This window comes from Podarcis melisellensis (genome assembly GCF_964234715.1).
Source record: "Podarcis melisellensis genome assembly, chromosome: Z".
Taxonomy (NCBI): Eukaryota; Metazoa; Chordata; class Lepidosauria; order Squamata; family Lacertidae; genus Podarcis; species Podarcis melisellensis.
In genome coordinates, this window is record NC_138547.1 from 38,679,112 (window position 1) to 38,698,559 (window position 19,448).

The following is a 19,448-nucleotide window of genomic DNA, read 5'->3' on the forward strand; positions in this document are numbered from 1 at the left end:
ACATTGGCTATCCCTGATTTTCAGTGGCTGAGCAGTGGCTCTCTTGGGTTTCAGACAGGGAACATTCCTAGCCATAGCTGGAGACGCTGATGATTGAACCTAACAGCTGCATACAAAGCAGATGCTCTACCACTGAGCTATGGCTTTTCCTAAGGATTTCCCTGGGAAAGGAATAGGGCAAGGGGAAAACTGCTCAGTCCCATGCTTTCTATGCACAGGACAAGTAGAAGTCTGGACGAGCCCTAAGTCTGGATCCAAGCCAATGGCTTCTTCTGAAATATGGATTTCAACGGTAGTGTTTAAAGTATGTGTTTAACTCACTCCAATTGAAACTTCAGGGCTTTCACAGTCCTAATGTCTGTGTTGTGCCCAACATTTGTGTGGGCAGGAGGAAAGAAGCAATTTCATGATGCACAGAATTCCAGTGGTGACACATAGCAGAGTGGAGTGATGTTTAATAGGAAATTGCTGACAGCTCTCAGTACCTCTCTGAAATTGGCCCATTAAGAGCATATGGCATTGTGCAGTGTATAGCTTTGTGCAGCATTAAAACTCCACAAGGAATTGCATTCCAGGTTTGTTAGCTATGAATGGAACATAAATGAGAGTTTTTAAAGTCCTCAAAGATGTTTAAGAAAACCCTTTTAATGCATTCATGGAATGCAATGACAGCATTTTTATTTTTATTTTTTACATCTCATCTCGCCAGTGAAATGCTTATGGCACAAATCATTTTATAACTAGTCTTGATATGCAGGTGGGATTTATGTCCCATTGTGGATCTGCTTCACTAGATACAGACAACACCACAAAACAGTTTGCTGGGACATTGGAAGATTAGTAAAGGCCTCCATTTTTTTGGAGTGGGTTTGGGAGAGAAATTAGGAGAAAATGGGAAACTCAAGTGCCCAAAAGGATAGGCAGAAACTTAAGCCATGTCTTCCAACCACCTTTGACTCCCACTTAACGTGTCTATATAGCTCCTTTAACACATTACACACCCACATGGTATATATGTAGGCATTGTCCACATGACCTGAAACCTTGTCTGGACAAAGGTTCATAATCATGTGGACAGAGTGTACATATTAGGGCTGTGCACCAGATTCAGTCAAATCCTGTACTGAAATTGGGCCAATTAAGGGGGATCTGGGCTTCAGTCAAGTTCAGAGGTGACAACCCCAAATCTCTATGTGGTGAACATGCTGGGGCTGCCTGCCTCTTCTTCTTGCCTGTGACAGCCCCAGGTTACTCCAGGCAGCCCAACTCCACTCAAGATAATCTGGGGTTGCCACCACTGAACATGCAGCCAGCAACTACATGATCTCTCTGTCCCTGTATGTGTTTTCCACATAAAAGTGTAAAAGGGAGGGTTGTTATCTGCAAATCCACATGGAAGAGGTCTGTATGCTTAGGCAGGTGTTCATCTTTACTCCAGCAACATACCTTCCCATTCCAAAGTTCAAAAAGTCTTTCAAGTAGATGTGTTCAAAACGGGGCTTGTCAGTTCCACATATGCAAATGAAAAGGGGTGTGTGTGTGGAAATAACCCTAATGCTCTGTGCATATGCATTCTCTAGGACATGTGGTAGGCTGGGAATTCCTAGATCGCAGCAAAACTACCATTATAATTCATAATATTCTTGTTTGTTCTGTTCATTGATAGAGCATGCAATTGTATTAGAGAATTGTATTGCACAGTGTATTTTGAACAGATAATGAAGGGCTGGGTGCCTACTCTAAAAAAGTTACACCGCTAAATATGGAATTCAAATCTCCAACAATGGAAACCATAATCTTCAGTAAGGGGTTTATTATAACCTGACATGCATAAGCATTGTTAATGCAAGGAGCAGTATTTTGACAGAAGAACATAGGAAACTGCCTAATATCAAGTCAGATAATTGGTCCATCTAGCTCTGTATTGTCTACACAAGCAATTGTCATAGGCTGGAGCTTATGAGATAGTAATCTAAAACTTTCGGAGGGCACCAACTTGGTGAAAGCTGCTTTATGTTGGCTGGCAACAGCTTTCCAGAGTTTCAGAGTAGTATTTTCCCCAGCCCTACATGAAGATGACAGAAACTGACATGAAGAATCCTGGCACAGAAAGTGCCCTTCTGAGTCTGATGCTCAATTGCTACTGGAAACTGCAGAACATAAAGCAGTTGGACCACATTCCTTACTAACAAGATACCTCACTAGCCAATCAGTTCAAATCTGCAAATAGCACCAGGCAGCCAGATTTTCAGAAATGGCAAAGATAAACCAGATGGCATTGGTGCTTAGCTTCAGATAAAGCATAGACATCCCCCACCTTTCTCTCTCTCACCCACACACTTCCCAAAAATGTTATAGTTGTTGAGAGTGTACCCCTTTGCAGAAAAAAGTTTTTAATAGTAAAAAAACAACCCCCCCACAAACCAACTATGCATGCCTTATGTATTTGTAGTTGCCTGCCATATCAAGGTTTGACAAGGTATTTTATAGCAAATGAAATTCACCCCATAATAGCCTCCCCCAAATTCAGACACTCTCTATATATTTTTGCTTTTTCAATCTTTATTAAGTTTGATCATTTGTACAGTTATTCCATTCATTATTCAAGACATAATATGCTACACACCCAAAAAAAAGAAAAGAAAACCAAAATCATTCAACATCAAATAATACTGCTACGTTAAGTCTTAAAGTCTTTAGAAATGACTTCCCTCCACTTCATTGCGGCTCCTTGTTGTTGTTGTTGTTGTTGTCATTTAGTCATGTCCGACTCTTCATGACCCCATGGACCAGAGCACGCCAGGTACTCCTGTCTTCCAGGAGTGGCTCCTTACCCATTCCTTATTTTTTAAATGTGTCATTTTTCTTATTTTTCTTCATTCATCTTACATACTGTACATTATTTATCTGTTATCTACTTTGCAAAAGTTAAACAAAGCATATGAATGATTTTGTTGGGAACAGTGTTTTTCTAAACACGCTCTGTAACAATCCCACTCCATTTTGAATTTTTAGTTTGATTGGTTATGATTGCCTCTGTCATTTTTGCTAGTTCTAGGAATTCACATAATTTAGTTGGCCATTCTTCCTTTGTAGGGGTTTTCTCTCCCTTCTAATTTTTAGCAATCAGCATTCTCGCTGCTGTTGTTGCATATAAGAAAACCCTCCTCTTATCATTTGGGACATCAGTTGTTAAAATGCCTAGAAGAAGGGCTTCAGGTTTTTCACAAATGTTTGTTTAAACATTTTTTTTTAATCGTCATAAACAACTTTTTATTTTTTTCACAGCCCCACCACATGTGGCACATTGTTCTTTCCGCTTGTTTGCATTGAATTTGTTTTATATATTTTGGCCAATTTGCTGGGGGTCATGTACCATCTGTAAAGCATTTTCATAAGATTTTCCTTTAATGTGTAAGAAGCAGTAAACTTTATATCTCTTTTCCATAATTTTTACCAATTGTCCATCTGGATGGAGTAACCAAAGTCCTTTGACCATTTAATCATCACATCCTTAACTTCTTCCACCTTAACCTCCCAATCTAGCAGGAGTCTGTACAAATTCAGACACTTCAGATGTTTTGGAGTCGGACATCTCCCATCAGTATCAGGCAGTGTGGCCAATATTCAGATATAAAATGAGAGCTGTCATCCAAAAACATATGGATGGGTGCCAGATTTGGAATGAATGCCTTTAAAAATTCTCCCCTGACCCTGGGCTTGTTCACACTCTCTCCTTCACATGTGATGGAAGAATTGCCTGATGAACAGCAGCTGCATGTGTGGACTAACACCATTGATAAATATTTTAGTTTACATGATCTCAGTCAACAGGAAATTTCTTGGCATTTTCTGATCAGGTGAAAATGAAAGTATCATATCACCCAGCTGATATCAACCAGCTAGTCATCAGAAACTAAAGCAACGAAGTATTGTGGTGCCTATTTTTGCACCCATTACTGGGCTGGAGAACTGCATTGCAAAATCCCAAAATTTTGACGGATGATTTATTACCTGCCTTCAACAGCAGGTCCCAGGGCAGGCTTCAACAATTTAACATTAAAATCAGTTGAAACATATTGCAGCCAGAGGAATAGGATGACCCTGAACAGAAACACATCTTAGATGTCAAAGGCCAGAGTAAATAAATGCTTCTGTTCACATATTTTATTGCAATTTAAATTGGTTTTTCTTGTTTGCATTTTAGTGTTGTAACCTACCCTGGAACTTCAGGGTCAAGGGTTTTTTTGTGTGTTTTTTTAAATTACATTATTAATAATAAAAATGAAACATTCCAGGAATAAAAAAATTTGAATTTAGTAGATTTACTTTTAATTGGGAACTGAATACAGCGGTATTGGTTCTCAAACTTAATCTGTTCTGGAAGTCTGTTCCAAAACCAAAGTGTTCCAAAACCAAGGCACACTTTTCCCTAGAAAGTAATGCAAAATGGATTAATCCATTGCAGACTTTTAAAAACAACCCCTAAAACACCAATTTAACATGGATTTTACTATCTAACGAGACCATTCATCCTTAAAATGAAAGCAATAAGCAATGTACTGTACAATGAAATAAAATAAATAAAACAGTATTGTAGAGGATAAAAATTAAAATTATTTTTTTTCTTACCTGCACTGATCATAGTCATTGTTTGGATGGGGGGCTTTTATCCATTTCTGCAGTCACACAATCAATCAATCAATCAATCAATAGCTGAACTGGGATCCACACAGTCAGCCTCAAACTGAAAAAGCCTCAAAACCAAAAACCAAAATAAATAGCAAAAACAAAAGCACCAAATATAAGCTCCAAATATCACCTTAGAGCACTGCAATCAGAAATGGAAGGCTTGAATTACAATAGAGGGAAGCAAATGTGCAGCACAACAGGAAACACGGGGAATTAAAACGGAGCATGTTCGACTTCCGAAAAATAGTTCGAAACCCGAAACACCTACTTCCGGTTTTGCAGCATTCGGGTTCCAAGTTGTTCATGAACTAAGCTGTTCGAAAACCAAGGTACCACTGTCATATTTCTCCTTCATCTCTACTCAGTGTTGGGGTAGATATTCAAATCCTTTAGCATATTTTCCCAGGGTTAACAATTAACAAATTTGTAGTGCACTTGTGTCGGGGAGGAATCCAAGAGAACTAGTCCCAGCCAGCTCATTCCCCTCTGTCTTCCACTCTCTTCCCTCTTTCTACTGTTATCTTCCTATATTTCCATCACCATCCTAAGTGTTGTTCCACTTTCCTTTCAGCTGCCCCTTCCTCCTTATCTTAACATTCCATACTTCAAATCAGGGATGGGGAACCTGGTCCTCCAGGTGTCATAGACTCAATTCCCACCATGCCCAGCCAGCATGACCAGTTGTCAGGGATGATAGGATTTGTATTCCAGCAGTGGCTGGAGGGCTACAGGTTCCCCACGTCTGCTCCAAGCAACGTCCTCAAAACCTACACATGGTTCATTACACTAGTCCAATGAACCAGGAATTCTGAAACTCAAAAACCCAGCTGAGGAGTATTTCAGAAGCACTCCACCATAGAAAATGTTGTTCATAAGGCAGTGATAAGCATAGGCAATACCACCTATGATTAAATGAGAGTCTTATGACCTTTTTTTGTGTGTTTTGGATCCGAGACATCTGTGATTACAAAGCAAACAAATGTTTGCTTTGAGCCAAAAGCAGCATTTTCAGCTAGAACAAAATGTTCTAGCCTTACTTTATCATCTTTCTGACAGATGGCACGCTTGTTTATGTGTACGAAACAAATGCATCAACACAACAGGAAGCCCAGTATTCCATTAAGATTTTATAGGAATGTCTGGATAACCTTGAGCAAAATGCAATTTCCCCCCTCAGTCCATAAGAACATAAGAAAAGCCTGCTGGACCAGGTCAACGGCCAATGGCTCATCTAGTCCAACATCCTGTTCTTATAGTGGCCAGCCAGATCTCTTTGGGAAACCTGGTCTCTGTGTATGAGGCAAGTTTGACATTGGCTACAATACTGATAATCACTTGCAGAGGTGTGTAGAGAATATACTGGGCAGCTATAGAATTCACTATCAGAAGATGCAGCAATGGCCACCAACTAAGGGGGCATTCAGCTGTGGAGATTATTGAATTAGTTTTAGTGGTTATAATGTTAGTGGTTCTGAATGAATTTCTAACATTCCTTGCCCCCCCCCCCATTATTTTTTGTCAAATTACCAGATTTTAACCCAGTTTTACAAATTATACAAATTATTTCCAGATTAATACAATTTTGTTTAAGTGACTTTCCACGCGCTGTTCTTGATGTGACCTTATCTTCTTGATGTTACTGCATTTACAAAATTATCACTGGTCAACAGCTGCACTCTTAATGATCCTATCACATTATTACATTATTTAACGTTTTCATATGAAAAGAGTTTCTAACATCCCTTTTACAATACATTACCTGTTGTGCTGTGTAACTGTGTTTTTCTTGAAGAACATACTAACATGTTGTGATCTATTTCATTAAAACTAGTGTGTGTGGCATGACACAACATCATCAGACACAACACTTTGTGTATGTGAGCTTATGTTTCCCCATGATTCACCCATAAAAACTGCAGGAAATAACTGTATGTTACTTCCACAAATTTTGTCCCATGATTTCCTGGGCTAGCAGGGTTGTAAATAGACATTTTCTGGAAGCAATTAGCATGGAAATGAGTGCTGAAATTCTACTGGATTCTGCTAGGTTTTCAGAAGTGAAAGATCATGCCTCATGTGAAAGATCACACAAAACACAAAGATTAACATGTAAGCAATCATCAGGAAAATGGAATAGGGTGCTGTCTGGCTGAAGCCTAAGATGGCTTTAAAAGAGGACTAGACAAATTTATGGAGAAAGAGCCTTTAAAGGCTAGTGAGAAGAGACTTAACCTTCCTTCTTCCCCATGTCTCTGTTCCTGTTGGAGTTTTTCAGAGCTACACCATATTATTGGGGGTGGGGTATGTGAGAGATCAGCTGTTGCAGCTTCTGAGAAATCTGGTTGCCATTTCCTGCATTTGACACTTTTGAGGAACTGTCTGCTGGTTATATTATTTGTTAATACCTGTCTAAACTGATTCCCCCCCCCCTTTCATAACAAACTCTGGTTTAACATTCCAGCATAAACAATATCAACTAATTTATTTTTGGATTTATATTTCCTATTGTACAATGAATGTAAAATGTTATAATGTTATAATGATAGTAGTAGCAAAGTGAATTGTTTATATGGATTCTGATATGATATTTTGAATTGATATTTTCAGCTTTAATGATGTATTTGGATATGGCATGCACCAGGACCAAATCATGCCAGTTTGGTGAGATCCTGACTTTTTCTGCACTGGGTGAAGACAGCCTTCAATTGCCATGGTTGGGTGGCAAGGTTTTATTGTTACATCCATTATTGTTTGCTAGCATTTCCTTTTTTCAAAGTTTGTGTTTCTTCTGGTTCTCTGCATTTGAACATTAATTCTCTTATTGCCTCTAATAGCTTCCTTGCCTCTGATAGGTAACCACGCTGTCACCCACTTGGCCTTGTATAGTGCCTTTCCTGTTCTGCAATACACATTCTAGCCAAACCTCTATTACTGTACTACTACTACTACTGCTGCTACTACTACTAATAATAATACCCACCCATCTGGCTGGGTTTCCCTAGCCACTCTGGGCAGCTTCCAACAAAATATTAAAATAAAATAGTCCGTCAAACATTAAATGTTTCCCTAAACAGGGCTGCCTTCAGATGTCTTCTAAAAGTCTGGTAGCTGTTGTTCTCTTTGACATCTGGTGGGAGGGCGTTCCACAGGGCGGGTGCCACCACTGAGAAAGCCCTCTGCCTGGTTCCCTGTAACTTGGCTTCTCACAGCGCAGGAACCACCAGAGGGCCCTCGACGCTGGACCTCAGTGTCTGGGTGGAACAATGGGGTGGAGACACTCCTTCAGGTACAGTATACTGATACTGAATAATCCCCAAGCATTCCATAACATTTTAACCATATTGACATTCCCTTTTCTCTTTTATGTTCATCACCAGGGTTGTAGGAAGTTCTGAATGTCAAAGATGAAAGCAAACCAATTCAGACCTGATTTAAAGTCTAATCCTGTTTTGCTCATTCTAGATTATTCAATTCTAAACTGAGCTGTGCTCACTCCTTTGCTTGTACTACAGGAAAACAGATATGTCTATAGGAATAGAAATGATACTGGGGGGATCCAGATGCTCTATAGCTGGGATGGGGTACCTATGCCTCTCCAGATGTTTCTGGACTCCAGCACCCAACATCCACAGCCAACATGGCTTGTGGTCAGGGATTATGGGAGTTGCAGTCCAACAATATATGGAGGGCCACAAGTTCCCTATCCCTGCTCTATAGGAAGAGATAATAAGCACATTATCTAGCTTCATAAAACATGCCTATCAATATGACTAGAAAAGAGTGCAAATTTACTTTCTCCTCCTAGGACTTTTATTTTATTATGCATTTAAGTATTGTGTTTTTTTAAAAAAAAGAATTGGCCACTTCATTCATGAAGTGACTCATTGTTCTTATTATCAGCACAAGTGAAGACAAAAAGGCAAAGCATTACAAGAAGGAATAACTGAATTAGAGTGACGCAATTAAGGGATGTCCACATGTCCACTTGAGTTCCATTAATGAAGAATCTGATGAAAACCTAAAAGCTTTGTTTACATTTTGCCTTTACTTAAAAGCTTAAGTTCAATATGAAGAACTCTGATGCACAAAACATAATGATTAAGCTTGTAAAAAGTTGGGATGGGAGGAAGTAAAATCTTGTCACATCATCTAACCAATGATTGCTTTTTGTTGTTATTTGCAAATATGTCATAAATTGATGAGGAAGCAACTGACCATATGATTATTCCTGAATCCATAAGGGGAGTGAAAGAGTGGCTTATTAAAAACTCCCACAAGTTTAGTTACATACTGCTAGGATAGAGGCAGGGGTGGAGGAAGGGGGGTGATGTGGGTGTGGGCTGCCCCAGGTGTCACCACTGGGGTGTGTGTGACAAAATGCCAGATGTCACTCACCATGGGGCCTGCAGTGCACCTGAGCCACGCGTCTCTCCTGGGAAAGACTTGGTGGCTTGGGCGCACACAGGCTCCACGCTGCCCAAACTGTCCACCCGTTGCCTTCCCCCCCCCCAGCTATAGGGCGGCTGAGTAGGGGGAGGCAGGCAGACTCCAGAGGCCCTGTGGTGCGCCCTGCCCCTAAGGACAGCTCGTCCCGCCCTCACCCCATCCCTATGAGTGGCTCACCCTGCTCCTGGGTGCACTGCCCTAGGCGCCCGAGCGGCTTCCTCCACCGCTGGATAGAGGGAGACTGTAGACATTCCCCTGATGTCGTTGGACTTTAATTCCCATCAGCTACAGTCACAATGGGCAATTTTCAAGATTGATGGTGGGTGTTGTAGTTCAGCCACATCTGGAGGGTGACAGGATCCCCACCTAGGTGCTAGTTGAATGAAACCAAATTACTGAGAACAGTTCACAAAGCTATCATCATGCATGAAGTCAGGGAATCTTCCTTCAACAAAGGCAGTGAAGGACCAACCTGGGGATGCTCAAGGGTAACTAACCTCTTTAGGCCTATGGGCACACTTGGAGTTTTGAAAGCGTGTTGTGGTGGATGCCCCTCCCCACACAGAAAGACAAGAAGAGAGAAAGTGCACACACACACACTTCACTTTTCAGAGTCAGTAGAACTTTACTCAGTGAGTGTCCATTGGGGCTGGTAGGGTGGGAGGCAGGGAGATCAATGACAAGCTGCAAATAAGACAGCAGGAAGTTTGGGGCTGGCTGATGGCAGACGGGGATAGGTAGGGAATGGGGAAGAGCCCCATTCTCCTAATGGAGTAGCCTCCAGTGACTTTGCTGCAAAAAGCCCAAATTTAACTGCCTAATTCTTCAAAGCTATTACAACTAAATGTTCTAAGGAATTTGCATTTAATTTCGAAGTGTCAAAAGGAACCTCTGAAGTGGAACAGATAGAGAGTCATAAAATGTTCCAAAGTCATCCATAGATAGGAGAGTTCTAAGAGGCCCAAAGTATTCCCACACTTACATCCTTCTCTGTTTTGGAGAATGTGATGAGACAGACATCCTGCTGCAGAAGAAATATTTGCAAAGGGAGATAATGGAGAGACAGTGAAGATTCACCTTTAGCTGACTGACTTCTTAAACAGACTGAATCTTGGCATAAGCACCTTCAAACATTCAAACATTTGTCACCAAAGATGCACTTGGAAAGGAATGACCACTGCAGAATATCTAGCAATTGGAATCGAAGAGAATGCCAGGCAGAGCTTATTGTCAAGTTGATGCTGCATCATACATTGTAGACTTGAAATATATGAGTTCATCCTGAGAAATGTAAGGCATTGTTTTCTTCTCCATCATGCTTTCATCACATGCAACACTGTTTCTGTTCCACTACAGATCATCTTCCATCCAAAACTACATTATCCACTGTGGTGAAGTTTCCTTACATTGTCATTATGTTATTCTATTCCATGCAAAGGAAACACAAGGCAATGGTAGATGGTGCATCATATGCAGAGTGAAAATAACAGCAATTAATACTGAATGTATCCGAATAGTGGGATGAATAAGCAAACACCACCAATTTATGATCTCGTTTTTGGTTTAATCCCTACTCACTCTCCGCTTCCTCCTTTACTGCTATATGCTGGGGAACAATGATTTATTTCCCATGAAACACCCTGGCCATCTGGGGGGAAAGCAAGCTCAGGAGCAGTAAATCAATGTATATTTTTCACTATGGCTGCCATCTATATTGTATCACACATGTGGCAATGAAGCCTCTCAGATTGACTTATTGAGCTGCTGCAGGGGTAGCCAATAAGGTGACCTCCAGATGTTGTGGACTCCAACTCCCATCAGACTTAGCCAACATGGCCACTGGTCAGAGATGATGGGAGTCAACATCTGGAAGCAGGGGCACAACGTACTGGGGTCCCAATGCTTTTGCCCCCCCCCAATTGTTTATCTGGGGAGGACCACCTCTATGTTCAAAAAGATCAGGTCGAAATGCAGAGATGAGCATGGTGGAGCTTCAGTGGTGAGTTTATCCTTCTCCTGCTGTGGAAGCAGCCCCTGGCAGGGGGGTGGTGGCAGGAGGAGGAGGAACCGCCATCCATTGAACCCATGCTGCCACCATGTTCTCCTCTGCCCCCTGGCTCCTCCCAATGTCCTGATATGGCATTGACCCTCCCCCCCCCAATCTGCCTCACAGGTTGGCATTTCTGTCTGGAAGGAACCAAGCATCATGAATTGGTGGGTGCAGAGAGTGGTGGGAGGCCCAAGCTGGGGGACTCCCACAGGAACCCATAGGGGAAGAAGGCTCAGAGCCAGGAGATTGGTGGTGCATGGTCAGAAGAAGAAGAGGGAGCAGACCTGGAGGAGAAGGAGTTGGAAGCTGAAAAGGCAACAGAGTTTAGTGAGCAGGAAGCTCCACCCCCCCCTCCACCCCAGAACACAGAACACAGAGAGGGATGAAGATGGTGCAGCAATGAGAGACAAGACGATAGAGCCTTAGACTGCTGGGAAAGGAACCAGGAGGGGATCCTTGGAGCAAAACCTGCTGAGAAGAGTTGCTATGATCACTAGGGGTGTTCTGTTCAGGTTTCTTTGAATAAAGAGCTAATTTCACTGACACTGGTTGCTTTATTGCTTTATTGCTGACCTATGCCTGACTCTAGCTCCTGACATCAAGGTGGCTGTCCCTAAGTAGGGATCAATACATCTGCCAATTTCATTTCTTTAGGTTTATCATTTTTCCAATTTTAAATTCAGTGCTCCACATTTCCACAGCAATTTCCCAAGTCCAATTAATTTAATTAATCAGCATTTTAGTGCAAATTTCTCCTAATAAACACATTTTATACACAGTTTTATGTAATATACACATTTCCCCAAGCAATTTCCCCTAATAACATGAATTCCTGTATGCCTTTTTCACTAAAATATGCATTTTATCCACTTTCTCCCCTTAATATGTGCATTTACGTACATATTGTTTGGCTGCAGAAGAATAGCTATGTGTCAGTCCACATTTGGTCTGAGAAGTACAGATAATGTAGATTCATATTAAAATTCTCCTTTCTATTCCTAAGATATTGGGATGTCATGGAATGCAACAATCCTGATAATCAAGGGGCAGTAAAATAAGCTGGTTTGATGAATTTCAGATATAAGATCTAAATAATGAGCCAGCTGGCTGCAGGCCTCTAGCTGTGCTTGCATTCAGAAATGAGCCTAGAATATTACCCAGAGTCTATGAGACCATGGAAGAGAAAATAACTTCAGTAGTGGGTGGAGGTAAGGATAGCTTCACCATGTCCCTCCAGAGGACTCAGCTCCTTACCCAGTCCCAAAGCTCTACCCTCTTCACTAGTGGAGGAAGAGGAGTGGGGGGGGAGCGTACCGCCCCTGGCAGCATGATCCTGGTGGGGTGCCATCGTGGCTGCCCCCCTGCCCATGCTGGGCACCACGCCCCCAGGACACATGCCACACCCCCCGCAGGTGGCGAGCCACACCCCCGGGACATGCACCAGCCCTGCCTCCGCCTGCTCTCCGTCACCCCCCACCAGAGCATGAAGCTCCGCCACTGACCCTCTTCACTAGTGAACTACACCCCAGGTCCTAGCTTCCTCCATACTGGCTTCCATGGTATGGCCATTGGTTCTTGGCCTGGTAGTCAGCTGCCATCTGCTCACATAGGCAAGACCAGAGAGGAGTGAAAGGGGCAAGTGTTTGCCTAAGAAACAGCAAACTTTCCTCCTGTTGGTGTAAATCTTGTGGAAATTATAACAGGCATAAACTGGAAATTCAAATAAGGTTTCAATAAGCATGCCCACTTGACCTGTTTGAACTCTCCTATCTGATGATTCTGAAATGTTTTAAGATTCCATTAAAAAAAAATCAATAGGATTTACTTGGGAGAAAATATGTCAAATAGACTAATATGAGCATAAAATATACAATCATTTATTTTTCAGACATTTAGCATGTGGAGTAAAGTTCACAACATCACTGTGATGCAGATTACCTCTTCAGTGGTCTCCCTTATGTTCCCAATGGCTACTCCACAAAACCATTAGATCAGGGAAATGCATTTGCTAAGGCAAGTAGTGTGTGTACAGGTATTCATGTGTGTGCATGAGAGAAAGCGTTATAGTTATAAAAACATGATTTTTTAGCTGGGGAGGAACATCAGATGTACACTAATCACTTTCACTTTGGATCTCTCAAAAGGAAGGATCTGCTGCAACAAGCTTTGAGAGTTGTTCCCTTGAAACACATCACAAGTCACAAGTCACTTGCACATCTTCCTTTGGCAATTTCACCAGATTTGGGTCATGTTTATGCATCCTTTCAAGTGTCTCGAGTAAAAATTTTTGCTGCTGCTATTTTTCTTTGCTGCCTTAATTTGTTTACCTGTTACTAAACTCACTATTGATTTAAATTAACTTTGCCAAGGCTCATTAGCTCAGTTAACTTGCATGCACTTTAAACACACTCGCATATGTACACAGGCTGATGTGCACACAGAAATACCTGAGTTGTTTCCCCACCTCTTTGAGTAAACAAAATACTAGCAGCTCTTTACTCTGTAGGAAAGGGGAGGAGGGGGGAGAGAGGGCCCTCTTGTGAAATAAAAGGCAAGATATCGGGAAATGGGATTTGGAGTGTTTTGAAAACCAGAAGAAGAGTTTCAGTTTATAGAGACGGAGATAGAAAGAGATATGAAAACCTACCTGTGAAGGACTCTAGATCTGAAGTGCGTAATAACCTGGTGCAATGTCTGACCCCATATGATGCAAGAAGCCTCTGATTTGATGAGGATAATGGTGGCTTCATTTTCCAATCTTGCCCGATCAAAAGGCAAGTGCCTTCATCCTACACGTGGAAAGGCTTGTTGCTATGTAAACTGCTGATATGTAAACTATTTTTATATATGCAAATTGTTTTATAATTTGTTAATTGCATGGTGAAATTGTTCTGAGGTGGTTTGTTGGAAGGTGGTTTGTTGTTGAAATGAAATACAATAAAGCAAAACAAAGCAACAAAAAGCTTCTGTAACAGAAGCTTGTGCAGATTACCAGGTGACTGAAGAACATTATAGGGTGTGTGGGGATGCACTTTCAATTGCCAGGACTTACTTCATCCATATTCCAATGGACACACCTGGGGCTCATGGGGTAGTGCAGAATCAATCTGTATTAAGCTTTTGTTTTCCAAATGGAACTACAATACAATATGATACAATACGATACAATATGATAATCTTTATTGTCATTGTCCCATACAGAACAACGAAATCACTAGACTGTGAGAAGGCATTTTTTATAGACATAAAATATGCAAACAGTGTGCAGCTTAAGTCACATACCCTTCAACATTTCTCCAATGAAAATAGGGATGTCCTATTCAACAACAACAACAACTTTACTATTTATATCTGGCCCATCTGGCTGGGCTGCCCCAGTCACTCTGGGTGGCTTCCAACATATATAATACATAATAAAACATTAAGCATTAAAAAAAATCCCTATACAGGGCTGTCTTCAGATCGCTCAGTATTGGAGTCGAATAACTCCATACCCTCCCAAATTTCTTCCATGAAAATAAGAAAAAGTAGAGCATTCCAGGATCAAATCAGAAACCAAGATAACTTCTGTAAATCCGGGGCTGTTCCTGGAAAATAGAAACACTTGGAGGGTCTGAAATGACAGCCCTTTGCCTAAATTGGGCTCTTAGACAGCCTATATTGCCTTGCATAGACTTCTAACTTGAGCATGACAATAGCATGCCCGATTCATATTCTTCTGTTAGGATTCTTCTGCGGACTGCTGTTGCCATTAAGGTGATGCTTCAGGCCGAATCTCCCCACTTCAGTAATGCTAGTTTTCCTGTGTAGCAGGAGTGGGGGTACTTTTTTTAGTCCAAAGGCCACACTGGTTTGTGGGAAACCATGCATGTGAAGCCAGATGCAAAAGTGGGCAGAGAATTGGATGCGACTCTTTTCTTAGGCTGCATTCCAGCCAGTCAGAGGTTTCTAACACCAACCCACTCACACTCCTTTCATTCCTCCATCTTGGTAAGCAAAATGCATTATCACAACAACAAAAATTCCTTCCAGTAGCACCTTAAAGACCAACTAAGTTAGTTCTTGGTATGAGCTTTCGTGTGCATGCACACTTCTTCAGATACCGATATTGGTATCTGAAGAAGTGTGCATGCACACGAAAGCTCATACCAAGAACTAACTTAGTTGGTCTCTAAGGTGCTACTGGAAGGATTTTGTTTTGTTTTGACTATGGCAGACCAACACGGCTACCTATCTGTAACTGCATTATCACAGTTCAAGAACACACATACCTGTCAGGCAAATGCATTTGAGGACGGCACAGAGCAGAGGTGATAAGAAGAAGCAGCCTGGGAGAAGGGACTGTTGCCCAGAGAGAATTCTGAGGGCCAGGTAGAAAGGTTTGGAGGGTCACATGCAGTCACCAGGCTTGAGTTTCTCTACCCTTGTTGTACAAAGACACACCACCGTATCATTTTCATTAAGAAGAAAACACATTAGAGCCCCAACTTCATCATACATTTAAAACCGTATTATACCACTATAAACATCCATAGCTTCCCCCAAAGAATTCTGGGAACTGTTTTGAATTAAGGGTGCTGAGAGTTGCTAGGAGACCCCTGTTTCACTCACAGATCTACCATTCCCAGAGTGGTTTAACAATAAATTCCTCGGGGAACTGAAGTTATGTAAGAAGAATAGGGGGTCTTCTAACAACTCTCAACACCTTTTACAAAACACAGCTGCCAGGATTCTTTGTGGGATGCCACAACTGTTAAAAGTGGTGTGATACTGCTTTAGATTTATAGTGCAGATGGGGCCCAGGTCTTTCCTAAATGATGCCCTCAGTTTTAGTTGCCAAACCTAGCAAATGTTAAATGCTGGAGGTGCAGTGATGGGGAGGAACAATGTCTGCGTCATAAATGAAAAGCAGTGAAGGAAGTGTCACAACTTCATTTTACAAACATAACACATTGTCATGGCAACGTGACTCCTAGCATTCTGTTTTTTAAAAAGGGAGCACTGAAATGTGAAGAGTGATGCAAACTCCTTCCACAATGTGACAATTGTATAGAGAAGCCTACGTTGATAGTACACAGTAATTCAAACAAATACATCTTGAGATCTTTTATACCTAGACAAAGAGATTATGCATAATATTGTCTATGAACCCTGTTAGTTTGCAAATTTGTGCTATTTGTTCAAAACCTCACTAGGGATTGAGGCAGAATTATATGAGTAAGAATTTTGGACTGGTCGTTATACAGTTATGGAAAACCCTTAAGTGTTTAGAGGGTTAGAGAAAGAGAACCAGACTTGCTCAGAATTTGAAATGTTACAAAATGCAAAAGTTGCCAACCTTTTGCGCACATTCAATGAGCACATTCAGAATTTTGAGAAAGTCCAACAGTCATAAGTCACAAAATGTCTGTGCCATATCACAAAATGGCTGAAGAGGGGCCATGGCATAATGACAGCCACTACTAAAAGAACAGAAAAAATACAGGACCACAAAACTGGATGCTTTCCCCATCAGCCACCCCATCAGTGGGGGAAAGGCCACTGGCACACTCACAGATAGAAGCTCTTTGCCCACCCATCCTGTTCAGAACAGGTAGGAGAGTAGGCATCCAATCTTGGCATCTGATGAATAGTGGGTATGTTCAAGGGAGAGCATCTTCAGTGCAGGACTTAAGGAGGAATAGCAAACAGTCTCTTGCGTAATGCTGAGTTTTGAGGGGATAGTTACTGAGATATTCTACAGACACCCTAGGAGGCACCCTAGACCCATGCAGAGAGGAAGGGGGAGCTCAGGGACATAGAGGGCTAAGCTAATCAGGGAGCCCCACCAGGGACTGGCTGCCTTTTTGTTTGAGTTTATAACTTTATTCTAACAAGATTCCCACCCAGTGCTTCAAGCAAGCTCTGAATGGGCCTGCTGGTGGGCCTTCTGGTGCACATGAATGACAGACTGGTAACCACTTTAAGGCTTAACACACTTACATGTTATTGCATTGGCAATTAGGGCAGGGAACATGAGGCTTGTAGACTAGTTCAAGCCCTATTGCTGGAGGCAGAAAAAGTCTCTGGCAATATCACTGCAGCTGTAGTGTCTTGTTCACTTTGGAAACAGACATGAAACAGCAGGAAGAGGGGCCTGGAGGACCTCTTCCATTTTCAAAGCAGCAGCATTGGGAAGAACTGTCTGATGGTATGGACATAGAAGAGGCTGCCTTGGAAGGTGGTAAGCTCTTCTTCATTAGAGGTTTTCTAGCAGAGGCTGGGGTATGGTGAAACAGTAGATTTCCTGCATTGGCATGGGATGATCTCTGCCTTTCCTCCCAACTCTTGTAATTCTGTCAGGCTGCATATCAGGCAGTTGAGGGACAGAATAAATGAAGAAGGCTTGTCTCTTTGACTTTGCTGCTTAAAACAATTATATTTTTATAATTGATGAAGGAAAACACAACATAGGACTGAATTAAGTTAATCAATGTCTTTTCTGTCCATGCCTCATCCAAGCACTACTTGATGATGTTGGGATGTGAATTCTAAGCCAATATATAAATATGTTTGCGCCACTTTGATCCACAAGGACAGATTGCTTGGCAAGGAATAGCACAGGGCAATGGTGCTAGAAAAGAACCCCAAGCAAAGCACGCTATGGTCAGGGAGCATCCTAACTTCTGCCTCAGGGTGATTCATTTGCTGCTTTCATCCCTTTCCTAACTTCTTATGTTTGTGGGCCATGTGTTATGTAAAGAGCATTGGAAACATGGTGCCCTCCTTGAAATAAATTGCTTGGCCCAAGTCTATCCATCAAATTATAAAAAAATAAAATACTGCTTTTCAACTGGGATTTGCTACTCTTCAGACATGAAGAGATGATAGGTGGATAGATGCTTGAACGAGCTTGGAAATTGAACAATTGCTGATGTGGAAGAGCATCCTCTTGGTTAGTGATGAATCGCCTCAGTCTGCACTGAAGCATCCCTATCTGTGCATACAAGACTTGCACTGAAAGATGCAATAGAGCTTTGCCATGTTTTCAGGCCAAGTACAAACTTGCGTCTGTTATCACCTGTTTCCCAAATCTCTTCTAAAAGCAAGAGATGCCAGTGGGGTGCCACTGCTTTGTTTTCTCCCTGGGCCCACAATCAATGACCTAGCAGAAATCTTCCCTACTCTTTTGTCCCCAGGATGCAGAAAGGTTTAAGTGATGCAGTCTCTATGTGCCTGCTACCTCTATAACCTGTTTCACACACCTCACTATAGACTGAGCAGGACAGGACCACTGTAGAACTTACATGGTTTCATTTATTAATTTTCACTGTAGTAAGTTTACATGTCTAAGGAGGTTCATATACCCCATCAGACCAGTGTATCAACTCCAACATGGACAAAGCACTAGGGTTGATGGAATATGTCTTCCTCTGGAGTACAGAAAATCTCCCCATGTGTCATCATCTCTACCCCTCAGGGTAGTTCCACAGGGCGGGTGCCACTACTGAGAAGGGCCTCTGCCAGGTTCCCTGTAACTTGGCTTCTCGCAATCTTTTGGACACTAGCTCTCCTCTCCTCACTGTCATCTGAGCCCAAGAGTGGCTAGATTATCATTTCACTGAATGCATACCACTGTGCGGTTGGCAAAACAGCATCCACTACAGCCTTCTTCTGCAGCCTGAAACAAGGCGTGGTGTGGGCCTTCTACCCAAGATTGTTTTACTTTGATGTTGAACAAGCAGGGGTAGTACATGCAAACAATGCTTTCTACTATCAGTCTGAAGTTGTTGAGGGTTTTGCCATTGAGACCATTTTTTGAAACCCATATGCAACAAAGCCTGTTTACTGTTGTTAACCACCCTGAATGGCTCACTAGACCAATTTTAAGAAATGCCAAATCTGTGTGAAGTTTTCTTGTCCTTGTGGCCTGTGTGATCCAATACCCATATGCTTGATCTGCAGATAGATCCTTTATGACAGTGAAGTAAGAGGTTCTCCAGTTGAGAGTTTGGTAAATGAAGGATCAATTTCAAGATCTATAGCATCTTGCCAATGCTACCTGCCCACTTGATATTTAGAAAAGATCTTCCTATTAAGCATTGTGATCAAGTGTCACAGAGGTCACTCACTGGTGTGGAGGGCACAAACCAACCAGATGCTTATGACTAAGTTAGACCTCTACCCAGTGCATGGTACCACCCTCCCAGCCAGTGCTAACATTTGTAGAATGATCTCCAATGGCCTGCAGGCTCTTATGAATGTCCTTGTTCATGAAATC